Raw genomic sequence first — 15,198 nt, 5'->3', positions numbered from 1 at the left:
GAAAAGCTTTTTCAGAAAACATCTTTTCCAATGTGTGAGGTCTGGTTTCAGATCAAATTTCTGATATGGATTTTGATCAAATTTGAGTTTTAAAATGGATCTTAGATCCAATTCACTCCATAAGGGATCCACCTAGGTGGCATCACCTATGGATTCATTTTTTCATTTTGTCCTTCTTTATTATTTTAGAAGTCTAGTTGGTTTAGGACTCTATTTTGTTTTTATCCTTTACTTTTATTTTTATTTGTTTTTAAAACCTTTTTATATCTTTCATTTGTTTTTAAAACCAAATGTGGGGTCCACTTAGGTGGCGCCACATTTGAGAAATTTTCAATTCATTTAGGTCTTTAGTTGGTTTACAGATTTTGATTTTCACTTTCACACTACAAGAAAAATGTTAATTAGCGACAAAAATTTGCGACGGATTTTTTCCATCGCAAATTTACGACAGATTAGCTAGAGAAAACTTTCTTCATGAATCCATCGCTAAGTAGCGACGGATTAGCGATGAAAGTTGTTTCATCGCTAATCTGTCGCTAATTAGCGACAGATTAACGACAACAATTTTTTCATCGCTAATTCTCAATACAAGAAAAACATTTTAGCGAGGGATTTAGCAAGGGAATTTTTCCGTCGCTAATTAGCGACGGATTAGCGACGGAAAAATTTCCTCGCTAAATCCCTCGCTAATTTTCGATTTAAACCGAGCGCGAAATTTTCCCTCTCTCCCTGTTCGAAATTTAAATCGACCGCGCTTAATTTAAACTGACTTCTTCGGCGGACGACGACGTTGGAGAGCATGTCAGTTCATGGTGGACGACGATGATGCAGAGTGATCGCTGGAGGACGGCGACGCCGGAGAGCACACCGGTTCACGGAGGACGACGACGTCGGAGAGCATGCCGGCTCACGAAGGACGGCGACAAGGTAGAGCGATCGCTGGAGAACGGCGACGCCGGTTCACGGAGGACGATGACGCCGGTTCATGGAGGACGGCGACACCGATTCACAGAGGATGACGACGCCGGTTCACGGAGGACGACGACGCCGGAGAGCACCGGTTCACGGAGGACGGTTCACGGAGGACGGTGATGCCGATTCACGGAGGACATGATGACGCCGGTTCACGGAGGACGGTGATGCCAGAGAGCACTGGTTCACAGAGGACGATACAAGTCCGGCGACGAGGCAGAGCGATCGTTCTGTGCAATGCCTGTCGGGTGCAGTATAAGTCTGGCTTATTGCTGCCGGAATACCGCCCAACAGAGATCAATTTATTTTATTTTTTATTTTTAAATTTAGCGACAGATTAGCGACGGATAATGTCCGTCGCTAATCTATCGCAAATTAGCGACGGAATTAACGGCAGATAAGTTTTTTCGCTAATTAGCGAGTAAAAATTTGTGATGGCCTCTATCCATCGCTAATCCGTCGCTAAACAGTTTAGCGACGGCTTAGCGATGGATAGAGGCCATCGCTAATCCACGATTTTCTTGTAGTGTCAATCTTATCTTTTTAACTTTCTTTTAAAATCTTTGTTTTACTTGTTTTTAAAAGCAAATGTGGGACCCACCCATGTGGCGCCACATTTGGAAGTGTTTAAATTTGTTTAGGTTTTCATTAGAGTCCTAATTAGTTTCAATTTAGAAAAGTCAAAGTTAAAATGTAGTTAGAACTCTAGGGAAATCACCGCCCCTCCCCTCTTGTTTATCTTCTTTAATTAAGAAGAGTTCTGATCAAATCAGAACTCTTCACCCTAAAGGCCTAAATTTTCTATAAATAGAGACCTTAGGGGGGGTCGATCCACGTGCTTTTCCAGCCCTCTCTTGAGCAGCCCAATCCCCTCTCTAGCCCTCTCAAGCCTCCTCCAGTCCAAGGTATAGCTTCTTCCCCTCTCTTTGCTTATTGTTTTTATTTTTTTTAGATTTCCTCCATTGTCGTCTCTTTTCTTTTCTTCTTCCTCTTTTTCTTTTGATTTCCATATGAGATCATCCATGATCGATCCAGCCACAAGTGAACCCTTGCTTTAATGCTCTCTTTTCATATTTTTTATGATTAAATATCGATTTTATTTCATCCATACGAAAGAATAAGATCCGATCTCTCATAGATTGAATCGTTCTTTCTCACGACTACATTAAAGCAAAAGCCCATGCAGTTTCATTTTCTGTATTTTTCTTTATTTTATATGCATATTAGGTTTAGTTTTATATTATTTCATCCATAAAAAGATTAAAAAATATTGCATCTCTGTATTTCTTTTGCATTTATGCATGTTTAGATTAAGGTTTTAATGTTCTTTAACAGCCCTGCGCAAATCTTGATTCTAGCTATGCATTGACAATATTATTTTATGTGCATATTTTTATTATTTTATTATAAATTTTTTATGAGAGTTATATCCCTATATTTGCATAAATATGTGAAATTTTTATGATTTTTGGGCATCAGATGTCCCATTTATAAATTCAAGAACCGAAACCTATTTTCTGCACCATCAAAACGTTGTGCAGAATCATGAGCAGTTTTTCAGAGTGATATCTCCATAACCGGAGATCATATTTCAAATCCATAAAAAGTAGCGTCTTTGTCTATGTATCTAGTTTATTCTGTGTGATTTTTATGATTTTTAACGATCGTTTATTATTTTATTTTATCTCAGAATTAGAGCATGTTCTTCTTGAATCGTCAGACACGGTTCAAATCTAGGATCATTTTGCCAGAACAATATCTCCCTAACTGAAGATCGTATTTTTTATCCGTAAAAAGTGACTGATTTGTATGTATGTCTAGTTTCTATGGTATGATTTTTGTGATTTTTTATCATTGTTTACTATTTTTTTGAAACCCAAAATTAGAATCAGCTTTTCTTGAATCGTCAGGCATTGTTCAGATCTTGGACCAACTTGCCAAAGTGATTTCTCCCTAACCGGAGATGATCTCTCCAATCCGTAAAAAGTGATCTTTTCGTTTACTTTTCTAGTTTATTTTAAATGATTTTGGTAATTTTTTTAGGTCATTTGCTATTTTATTTTTATCATGAACCAGAATTCATCTTTCTTGAATCGTCAAGCATTGGCCAGAATCAAGCGCATCTTGCCAGAATCTTATCTCCCTAACCAAAGATGATTTTTCAGATCTGTAAAAAGGGTTGCCTTTATTATGATGTCTACTTTATCCCTGTCAAATTTCATAAATTTTCATTGCTGTTTGGTATTTATTCTGATCTGATACCATGATAGGTATAAAATAGTCTATTTTACAAGTTGTTTTTTCCTTTTTTATTTAATATTTATATCCATAATAATTATAAAAATATATTTTTTTATTGCATACTATTTTTAGGATTGTTAACAGTGTCCATGTCGATTTTCATGATGTTTAGAGGTCATTTGATGGTTTACTTAGTTGTTTCTCAAAAATCGGATGTCCGCAGAGTCCTAATTTGATTGAAATATGGGAAAAAATTAATCCTTTTCTATTATTTCATCTTTTTTTATGAAAAGTTTGATGTTTTTAGAATCTGATTATCTTCATAATCATGTCAGGGTACTCTCCACTCGATTTGACATCATTTTGAGTCTGTTTGGTCTTGGGATTAAGTATTTTTCAAAGATCTTTTATGAAATCCCTAATTTTAACCCTATTTTGCAATTAATGTCATTTTTTAGGGGTATTTTGGTCATTTTTTCTTAATTCTAAAATTTTAATTTATTTACTTTTAATATTTATTTAGTCATGCATCATCTATTATGTTATTTAAAGATTTTATTTTATAAATGCATGGAAAAAAGTCTATTTGAGGAAAATATCTCTCAATTTCTAAATATTGTTGGATAAATCTCGAAAAGCCTATATTTTTTTACTAACGTGTTTGATAATTTTACAAGAAAGCTCAAAATTATATTTTTTTGTATTTTCCTTTTTTCTTTCTTTCTTTTATTATTCAATATAAATTATAATCAAAAGTAAAAAATAATGAAAATTTACTTTTCTGCATAGATTAGGGTTGCATTTGCATATAGTTTATTCTTAATATTAACTGCTATGGTTGATGATTCATATATATATATATATATATATATATATATATATATATATATATATATATATTTCAAATTCACAATGGTCAACACGAATGGCATGTGCACCTTCTTCTAAGAAGTTAATAAACTCAGTGAAGTTCATATTTGTGGCCATAGTCAGAATATGAATGATACTCAGATTCATTATCTTCTTTTAAGTTACAAACAACCTGCACTCTTAGGTCATCTTCAGAAATCATTACATATTTTCAATAATTTTTTATATTTCAAAACCCTCCTATTAGAATTTAATGGGATGTATTCAAAGCATATTCATGGCCATAGTCAGGAATATGTAGCAAATTTATTTCATTCGAATTCTATAAGGCATAAAAAAACCCTTCATTTTTTATACAAAATAAATTTCTAAAACAAAGGGGGATTTCTCAATGACTTTTCTCAAATCTTTCAAAAAGGATTTTATCAAACTGCATTCATGCATCACTTAGAATAAGGTTGCATCATTTGGATTAAGGCCACACACCCAGTCTTTCTTTAAAAAAATCAATTTTCTTAAAATATACCCTTTTCAAAAGTATTTTACAACAAATTCTAAGCATGCATCATGTTTTCAATCAGTATTTTCCAAAAATCATAGCACACATATGATTCTTTGTGCATTCTAAGACTGAGAATAGTTTCTTAGACAGTTAAGCAAGCAAGCACAATATTCAATCCTTGGTTCGATTACCCCTCGTTATGGCACCAGGAACGGTTGAACCTCATACCGACAGGCGAGTCCCTTTCTCGCAAATTTTTAAAACGGAGGCAAGTTATTTTCAAAATCTTTTTTCAAAAGGTCAGTTGACTTGAAAAAGTAAAATTTTGCATGATAACACTAGGTTGATAGGGGTTAGCTCAATTCTAGCTGAAATGAGTTGAACTGAGCTAAAATGAACTCCAAGAATGTGGGAAGCAACTTTGAACTAAAACTGAATCACTTGAACTCCTGATGAGTTTAAGTTAAACTCAAAAGAATAAGAACAACTGAAACTCATCCTGATGAGTTTAGCTAAAAATGAGTTCATTTCCCATGAAATGAACCAAATTTAGCTGAAATAAAATGACACTACTTATCGTGAGCTTAGGGAAGTTAAAAATGACTGACATTCTAACTCTTATGAACTTGAAATGAGCTCGGTTGGGTCTAACTGACAAGGGTCTAAGATGATCTAGTGTAAAATGATAATTTTACTAGCAAAATGGGGGAAATGACACCTAAACTAGAATGGGCCTGGAGGTTAGACTCCTACTTTGTACTACAGAGTGGCATTTCTAAAAAGGGGGTGTTCAGAATGGATATGGAAAATTTTGGTTGTTTACACTGATATATCTTGGACTCATTTTTTCCTTCCGACCAAAGTGCATTACTCCCTTAAAGAGAGATATCTTCAAAAATACATGATCACCTTACTCAAATTCTAACTCGCAACATCTTTGGTCCGCATAACTTTTCTATTGACTTTGTCTTCCTAGAAGATGCTCTCAAATAAATCTCACTTTGTTTGTCATACTCTGCACCAAATTAGGCCCTAACAATATTCTTTCTCTGACCTAATCCCAACATAAGGGTGTTCAACACTGTCGACCGTACAATGCCTTAAATGAAGCCATGCCTATGCTTGCCTGAAACCTATTGTTATAGGCAAACTCTATCAGAGGTTATATGTCAATACATGGGTCACTACACTCTAAAGTACATGTTCGCAATATGTCTTCCACGGTTTGAATGGTTCGCTCAGACTATCTATTTGTGTGATGGTGAAATGTCATGCTCATTTTTAACTAAGTTTTCATTTCTTGTGCTTTAGAATACTGAATAGGGTTGGGGTACATATGTCCCTTAGTGCAGAACACACTGGTTTGCCCAAGTGGCATTCGAATAATTATAGTTAAGCCATCGAACCCTTTCAGGACTTATACTCACACTACAAGAATTCTGTGGATTAGCGACAGACGCTATCCGAAGCTAATCTGTCGCTGAACTGTTTAGTGGCGGCTTAACGGTGGATAGTGTACGTCGCAATTCCTTGGTCGCTAATTAACGACAGAACTGATATGTCGCTACTTTCGTCTCTAATTTGCGATGGATTAGCGAATGCCATGATCCGTCGCAAGTCCGTCGTTAAATAAGCATTGATTTTGTTTTGCGATAGATACATATTCGTCGCTAATCCGTCATAAAAATTTAGCGATGAATACATATCTGTCTCTAAATTCCGTTGCTAAATTTGCGATGGATATTCACTACAAGAAAAATGCTAATTAGCAACAGAAATTTGTGATGGATTTTTTCCGTCGCAAATTTGCGACGGATTAGCGAGAGAAAACTATTTGTTGCTAACATTCGAAATATTTGCAAAATTAGTGACGGAAATATCTCCCTCGCTAAATCTGTCGCTAATTAGCGATGGATTAGCGACAATATTTTTTCGTCGCCAAAACACTATAAAAAATGCTAATTAGCGACAGAATTAGCGAGGGAATTTTTTTGTCGCTAATTCATCGCTAATTAGCGACGAAAACATTCCCTCGCTAATTCCGTCACTAATTTTTTATTTAAATTGTCCCACCTGAGGCGCAAAATTTTCCCTCCCCCTGTTCAAAATTTTCCCTCCCTCCGTTTTTATTGGTGGAATTGCAGGTTTTATTGGTTATGGAGATCCCTACGACCATGATTTACTGATAATGGTGGTTTCGGTCCCCATCACCACCACCACCACCACGCACTTCTCAAGACGCCAGAAGCCCCGCCCTTCCTCTGAGGACGCGCAACGGCCACCTCTCGCACCCTCTGAGCGCGATAATGGCATCGGCCTCCAGAGGCCAAAGGCTCGCAAGATCAACTCCCGCTACCTCTCCCCCACGTCGTCCTCCTCCTCCCGGCGGTGCCCCTCGCCAGTCTCCATCGCCCGTCCCGCCTCTCCCTCGCCGAATCCCGTCTCCACTACGACCCCAAAAAGGTCGCAGTCGGTCGATCGACACCGCTCCTCTACCCCCTCCCGTGCGTCCACTCCTTCGCCGACAGTTTATTCCGTGAAGCGGGCGCCGGAGGTCCTCTGGCCGTCGACACAGAGCTTGTCGGTCTCCTTCCAAGGGGAGTCGTTCTCCCTCCCGATCGGCCGCCGCGAGAGGCCGCTTGCCCGCGTCCCTTCTCCCGTCATGACTGGCTCGCTGCGAAAGAGCATCCCGACGCCGGAATGCGCCGGTTCTGTGAAAAAAAAATTGCTCCCTACCGGAGAACGGGCTGACAGAGAGCAATTTTTTTTATTTTTTTTTAAATTTAATCATGAATTAGCGACGGATATTATCCATCGCTAATTTAAAATAGCGAAGGACTCGCGACGGATCATGTCCGTCGCTAATCCATCGTAAATTAGCGACGAAAGTAGCGACGGATAAGTTTTGTCACTACTTAGCGTCAAAAAATTCATGATGAAAGTTATCTGACGCTAATCCGTTGCTAAACTGTTTAGCAATGTATTAGCGTCGGATTAGCGATGGATTTAGGTCGTCGCTAATCCACAGGTTTCTTGTAGTGATTATTCATCGCCAAATACCGTCGCCATTTTGCGATTGAATTTCTTTAGAAAATCATTGTTGAATATTAGTGACAGATAATATCTGTCGCTAATCCGTCGCAAAATTTAAAAAAAATAAAACAATTTTGTATCTGTGCAATCTAACAAGAAATATCATCCAACCAAGAATAGCTCTATAAAATGTGTAGATGTAAAGTGCTGATTAGCTGCATATTCCTGTCTAGTCTTTCCTAGAATCAAATATTCCTGTAAATTCGATATTGTAACATATTGTAATATTCAGAACAGGCCAGAGGCAACTAGGTACCTTGACTCAACCCCAGTAACAAATAACAAAAGTAATGACTGTCTAATAGATGATTTAGCCCTCTGTAACCGATACCAGCTTTCCTTCTCTCCTTTTCTTATTCTTGTCTCATTCTTATCAACAACGTCGAGGCTCCTCAAGTGAATAACTCAAAACTTGGACATGAGTGGCATTCAGTGACATTAATGCACTGGAAAATGCTGATTTCAGTTTCCAATCATTTTACCCTTAGATTCATGAACCATTAATTTATGCAAATCCACACAGAAACAATCAACTTACAACTTTTCCATTCAATATAATGTTAAACACTAGCTCACAATGACATCCCAAATCCCTCTGATTATGGGTACTCAATCACCACCCACAAAGAGTTGTGCCATATCACTGAAGCTGCTTGGTCTTGGAGTATAAGACCACTATTCAACTTGTAAAACTGTTAATAAAATACAAGTAAACGGCCAATAAATAACATAATCAGAAACGCAATACACTTTGCACCTGGTTATCAAATGTGTATACAATTCACACGTTTGTGCACTTATATTTTGTCTAAGATTGTTTGTTCAGATAGAAGCATGTCATCCATTTATTAATATTGTCTTAGAGCAATTCTATGTAAATCTAGAATTATAGGATATTTCGGTCCAGCGGATTTTGTGAAACATTAATCAGAGATTCTTGTGGAACAAACACTTCCTTGCATTATCTGCTCTCCAAGGTGGGATTATAATACAGCAGGAAAATTTATCATGGATGGGATAAATCTCTTTCCATTCATGAATGAACCAGCAAAAGACAAGTCATAAAGCAAATAGTTCATGCACAATGTGACCACTATCTTGACCACACAAATTTCAAAGACATTTCCTTTTACTTTCTGTTGTTAATGCGTCATGGTAACTGAAATATTACCTTAGATGGTTGGAAGCGAAGGGTACATGACACACACAATCAAAAGATATAGAAAAATACATCTGCCATGATTTCCAAGCTACTCCGAACTCTTCCATATCAATTCTCTGATAAATTCAAACAAATAATTAAGCATTACATAGAACATGGCCACACAAGTAGAAACTCAATACCAAGAGTCATCAACTATATAAGAGACCAGACAGTTGAGTCCTTCGAGTATTTAACTGGCCAAGGACCTGGATAAGTTCCTACTGTAATAGGTCCTCCAAGGCTTAAATTTCAACAAATACCAGGTACTCTGCTTAAGAGTATTATATAAAGTGTCCCTCCCCTTTGAGAATCTCTTTCTAAAAGATATTTCAACTTGAATAAGTTCATTACAGAAAAATCATCAAGAATCAGCAGTCACAAAAAGAACAGTTTTCGTTTTCAATGAAGGAAAATACACTACTAGGAGACGAATAAAAAGGTAATGTACCTTAAAACATAAGTGTCATTAAAATTTGACACAGGAATTGACAGAACCATCAGCGGAAAATGTATTAACGTTAGTCAAGAGTCGATGTTCTCATACTGAGGAATTAGATAACAAGCTCCGTCATTCCAATATCCAGGACTGTGCTACCACCACAGTTCGCGAAACAGTTTCCATTCCATACTACCACATGTCAATCACAGTACCTCATAGTTATTAAAATCTAAAAGTAGTCAAGACTTTCTTTCCAGTTTCTATCAAACTAAGGTCCTAGCTTTGTGAAATCTTTGCATAGGAATAAGTTAAGATCCTGATTTGTGTAGATTAATAGTACTGAAGGGCCAATTACCAACAAAAGCAAATGACAGACAGCAGAACGGTTAGGTAGTGCAATAAGGGTCATCTGGAATTGCAATATTCAGCATTTTTTATGATATACAACATCCCACTACAAGGCAAAAGAACTTATCAGACAATTGAAAAGGTCAGCATAAATTTTCTAAAAATAAAAATAAAATAAAATCACTAATTAAACTAACCAGTTTACAATTATCACACTATCTCTTCAAGAAATGGCTTGACAGCATCTCTGACAAGCCCAGTGCAGGAATTTTTTCACAATTGAAAAGCTCACAAAGCCTATAGTCGCATGTTATCACTGAGTTCAATGGATCCTGAAAAAATAGATCACAAGCAGTGAGTGATAAACTGCAGGCAAAGAGCTCTCACTAATGACATGTTAAATGATGATGGAAATGGAAGTATGAAACACTAACCTAAGATAAAGAAACACAGAAAACTGCTAAAACTTGAAAGACTTAGAAGATATTCAATATGTTCAAGTGAAATCCAATAAGGGGGGAAAAAGGAAAAAAGAGAAAATATCTAATGTTTAAGAATAATTTCAAAACAAACAAATTCTTTTGCATAAGAATGCAGCATAACAAGGTTATAGGCCTTCTGAATATTCATGTTCTTTAAAAAAGCAAGCCACCAAGGACATAAACAAAAGGTTCTGATATATAAAAAAACATGTCCTATGTCAGAGCAACAATAAAAAAGAAAACCTTCAGCTAACCTGGACACCGAGTCCGGCATGTTTTAGGCGTGCGCCAAAACGTGTTGAACTTCATGTCAGAGCTTATCATCCGTGACAGGAGGTTGTTTTGGCGTGTCACTGTGACATAGGTTTCAATTAGTTCCCTAACTAAGAATATCATGGAACTGATTGTGCATGTGTGCTATCTAATAGTTGAACCCTTATTATTTAAGTATTTTCAAGATTTTGTATTTAGGTGTTCTCAAGCTTCTGAACAGACAAGGCCAACCAAATAGAGTCACTAGATCCATGCCCGTTGCAACAAAAATGTCTATCACTATGCTATCTTCAAGAAAGAAATGTAATATGCCAAGTGAACCATTAGTGGCCATATTGTTTCACAAGGGCATGCCGTTTTACGATTGTACCATATCCCATTGTATATAATTCCAAACACCGTATCCCCATATTTATAGCCATCGCTGCTGATAGAGGTTCCCATCCACTGCAACTGGTGGAGCGACTGCAAATTTATCAAGACAGAGTAGATAGTAGAAAAGAACCAAGACAAAAAAGAAAGAGACACAAATGAAGACATCGAACATCCAATAATCAAAATAATATGCTATGAATGTCATGCATATCTCACAAGTAAAATGCAAAGTATGTGATAACATGCATTAAACAACCAAACAAAGCTAACAAGTCACAAGATTCATAACAGTGTGCATTTACATAAACAAAAACAAAATCACAGTGTTTTTAATACTTAAAATTTTTATATAAAACAGTTTTTTCAAAATTCAAATAAAAACAAACTAGATAATGTCAATCACGATTATTGTTATCATCAGCTCCTTCTTTTAGCAAGAAATAGACCCAAATCACTCTCAAGCTCTTTAGAAATGAGTATGAACTGGCCCTAAAGAGCCTTATATGTTAACAAAAAAAATAATTTGAAAACAGTGCAACTTAAACTGCATTGATTGTGTATAATAAGATATTCTGCATATCAGGGTGTAGCGTAAGATACACTCTATACAAGTACAATACAATCTCGTATAGAGATACAGGTGCGTATCATGTATCGTATCTGTTACCTACTAGAGAAGGTACATATTGCTATCATACGATACACTACAGTACTTATACCATTGGTTCAACTACAATTCCACATGAATACGGATATGCTCATATACACATTTTTATGAAGTTTCTCAATGCAACTAGTATATAAGGATACATGGTACAGGAGTAAAAATGGAGTATCCATGTGACAGCAAATACCTTAGTCACTTCCATTAAGGCATCTCCTTTGGGTAAAAAGGACATTTATATAGAGTGAAAAAAAAAATTCAGGTCATTTACACTAAACAAGGGAACAAAAATAAAGGGAAATATTACTGAGCGTAACCATTTGAATGAGTGCATTAAGTCCTCTACAAGTTACAAGATTCAACATGGCACTAAGGCTACCCTGCCACAGACTAATAATCAGTAATTAGTACTAGTTGATTGATGATGATTAGAACGCATCGATCCAACATGGCACTGAGCTTATCCTGACACGATCTAATAATCAGTACTGTTACTGGTTGATTTACTCTGATGATGATTAGGACACATAACGTACACAAATATTTCAGTGATAAAACCAGTCACAGGGCGTTTGGAGGTAAATTTTCACCTGAAACGTTGAAGTCATTTTTTCCATCTTGAAACATTCTTGAAAACTTAAGCTATCACTAATTATATTAGAATGCAACAGGACAAGCTCAGACAGCCTAGATATAAATTAATATACAGTCAAAACTGTGGAATTTTTTTTATTAAAACTGCGCCTAAATGTTGTGCACATTTTCTCATGGAGTTTGTTAGCCAGTTACAAAGTCATGAAGATCAGGTCCTCAAAAGGACGCAGGAAATAATATTAAGTTAAACAATATCACCACATTATACCATCATACCAATTCTTTCATTGCAACTACATATTTATTACAGAAAGATCTTAATTATTTCTTAAGGGATGAGGTTATATCCCATCATACCAAGATTAAGATTGGGCACATGGTAAAAGGAGATGGAATCAGTCAGCAAAAAAAAAAAAGAATAAGGAATAAATATATTTATCATCATCTAGCATTTAAAAGTGACTAAAAACTTCTGTGCATTCACAACAAACCTTGAGACTTAGGTATTCAAGGACCTGAGTTCGTGTCATGGCTGACTCACCAACAATAGCATGAAGTTCAGGAAAAACACCACAAAGTTTGTGAAGACCACCAGGTCCACCTCTTATTTTGCCTCCAGCTGGGGTATTGCTTTGAACTTGCACATGGCTACAAGTAAAAGATAATAATCAATCATCTTGAAGATCAATGAAGAAGACAGGAAAAAGGTAAGAAAGAAATTCTAAGATCAAATATACATAAGCTCTCTTTAACACATAGAATGAAAGAATATTTAACTCTAAGATGGCTTCCGGGGCTCAGCTAGGTCCACGGGCGACAGCAGCTCGAAGATGGCTTCCGGTGAGGGATTTACCTCCGACAATAGATATCCGAACAAGGTAGGAATGCGGGTGGCGATGGAAGACCCAGGCGGCGGCGACAAGTCACGACACGGCTTCCGGTCAGCGCTCGGACAAAAAGGGGAAAGCGGCGACACACCAGAGAGGAGAGAAGAAGAAAGAAGGGGAAGAAGAAAAAAGAAGGTGAGGAAGGGATGGGGTCCGCCGGTGGAGGTCGATGACGACCCGATTCTGTCTGGTCTTTGGTCGAGGAAAGGAAAACAGGAGGAGAAAAGGACTCTGGTGACTGCGTGCGAGGGGGAGAAAGGAAACAGAGGAGGAGGCGGTGGTGGTCACGGCGACAGCGCGGCTTCGGTCGATTTGAGGGTAATGAGAGAGAGAGAGAGAAGGAGGGAGAATTTTTCACCCTAGATGGGCCATTTTATATCGAAAAGTAGCGACAAAAACATTTTGTCTCAAACGCCGCTGCAAATTAGCGACGGAGTAGCGACGAAAAAATTATGTCGCTCATCCGTCACGAATTTGCAACGAAGTTTGAGGCAGAATGTTTTCATTGCTAATTAGCAATGGATTTTGAGACAATTTTTTTCCATTACTAATTCCACAACTAATTTCAATTTTAGGGACGATTAGTTTTCTCTAGCTAATCTATCATAAATTTGTGACAGATTATTTTTGTTGTAAATTTCCGTCGCTAATTAACGTTTTTCTTGTAGTGTCACCATAGCAGATGATGATGCTACAACCACAAGTGACAAATTTATTATGATCCAAAAAGTTCAAGGGACCTCCCCATCACTTATGAGGTTTGGAGGTCGGGTTATCCTTAAGATCTAAGGATTGAACCCCACTATTGCAGTAAAGGATGCATCCAAAATGATCTGGCAGGTTTATCCCAACATGAGCTTTCATTGCTACCCTATTACGGATAGAGTCACTCAGACACCTGGAGTATATAAAATACATAGCATAATAAACCCCCAGAAAGTTTTGTTTGATGCCGAAGATAAGTTATCTCCCATACCAAGGAGTGAACGAGTTAATATCAAAACAATGCATTGATTCTAGGTTCAATGATGTATGAATGAATGAATGAATTCGAGTTGTTCTAATGATTCATGCATAACCTTGTGAAAGGTGTTGAGATCGGTATACTATTGGACTGATAAGATAAAGACCCATATTGTATCTACATGACTAAGCTAAGCTCAAGGATCCCTCACTTGGATTTATGGAATACCATGATGATAAGTCTTGGAAACTTGAGCTTTGATGTTCAACAATGGCCTTGAAGAGGCTTTCATGATGTATGCCAAGTCATGGAGACTTGAACTTGGATGTTTCAACCATGGCCGTAAGGAGGCTTTCGCGATATACGCTAAGTCGTGAAGACTAGAGCAATAATGTTTCAAACTGTAGCCCTAAGTGGCTCATTGTATTTTTCACAGTTTATACTTCATTTGAATTCAAAAGCTTTCCTACTAGACCAGCGATGGTTTTGACCCCGTTTAATGAGGGATACAGGTACTGAACTTGCGATGCGATATGCGCAATAAGGCGACATCGAGTTTCAGGGTTTCTCTAGACAGTGTTGAACCTTTTCATTTATAAAATCAGTTTCATAGAATACTATTTTTCTAAGCAGTAGTGTTTATAATAAACAACTCATTTTGATAAATAGAATACTTTGGTGGTCAATAGGTGTTTTGCATATACCTGTGACTTGCCCGACATTTTAAAAAATCGATGATTCATTATCGTCTATTTTCCACTACTAAAAACATTTTCTAAATTTCACTGCAATGAAAAAAAAGAAAAAAAAAAGAAAAGAAAATCCATGAATTTTTGACCAAGTAATGTTTTGGAAATTCAGGGCATTACAAGATGATTATATCAGGGTCTCCCCTTCTGTGTCCTACAAGAAAGAACACATCTTATAAAAGAACAATCTCTTTGTGCTCTCACCTAAGAAGAAATGCTCGGGAGGTGGGATGAACCAAGTAAAAAAGCGTACACCCTTATTCCCTCATCAAATCATGTCTCGGCACAAAAGCTTCAAACACAAGGAGCGGATAGACGATTCTTAGTTTAGAAGTCACTCTCAGCACAAACAAGTTGATGCCTCAATGGGTGAAGAATCACCTTGACCATGGGGTATCAACCTTAAACCCACAGGGCATCATAGAGCCACTCTCAGCCACACCCAAAGTGGCTCTGTGATCTTGTCCCAAAACAGATCTACCTCTCTTCAAGATAGTCCTTCTTATAAGTGTATCCCTACATAGGAGAGTCTATCACATAA

General features: G+C 37.1%; 1 long non-coding RNA gene across 1 annotated transcript; it reads right to left on the bottom strand.

Annotated features, from left to right (window-relative positions):
* Positions 1-9,709: 9,709 nt before the first annotated feature.
* Positions 9,710-10,925, bottom strand: LOC149812931 (uncharacterized). Its single transcript, XR_016428204.1, has 3 exons — positions 10,795-10,925; positions 10,406-10,504; positions 9,710-10,001 (listed from the first exon to the last, which is right to left on the bottom strand). It is a non-coding gene; the product is annotated as an uncharacterized LOC149812931 (long non-coding RNA).
* Between the last annotated feature and the right edge of the window lie 4,273 nt (positions 10,926-15,198).

The sequence above is a fragment of the Nuphar pumila genome, chromosome 16 (genome assembly GCF_984573655.1).
Source record: "Nuphar pumila chromosome 16, dmNupPumi1.hap1.1, whole genome shotgun sequence".
NCBI lineage: Eukaryota > Viridiplantae > Streptophyta > Magnoliopsida > Nymphaeales > Nymphaeaceae > Nuphar > Nuphar pumila.
The sequence above is the reverse complement of the archived record's forward strand: the minus strand, read 5'-3'. Positions and strand labels throughout refer to the sequence as shown.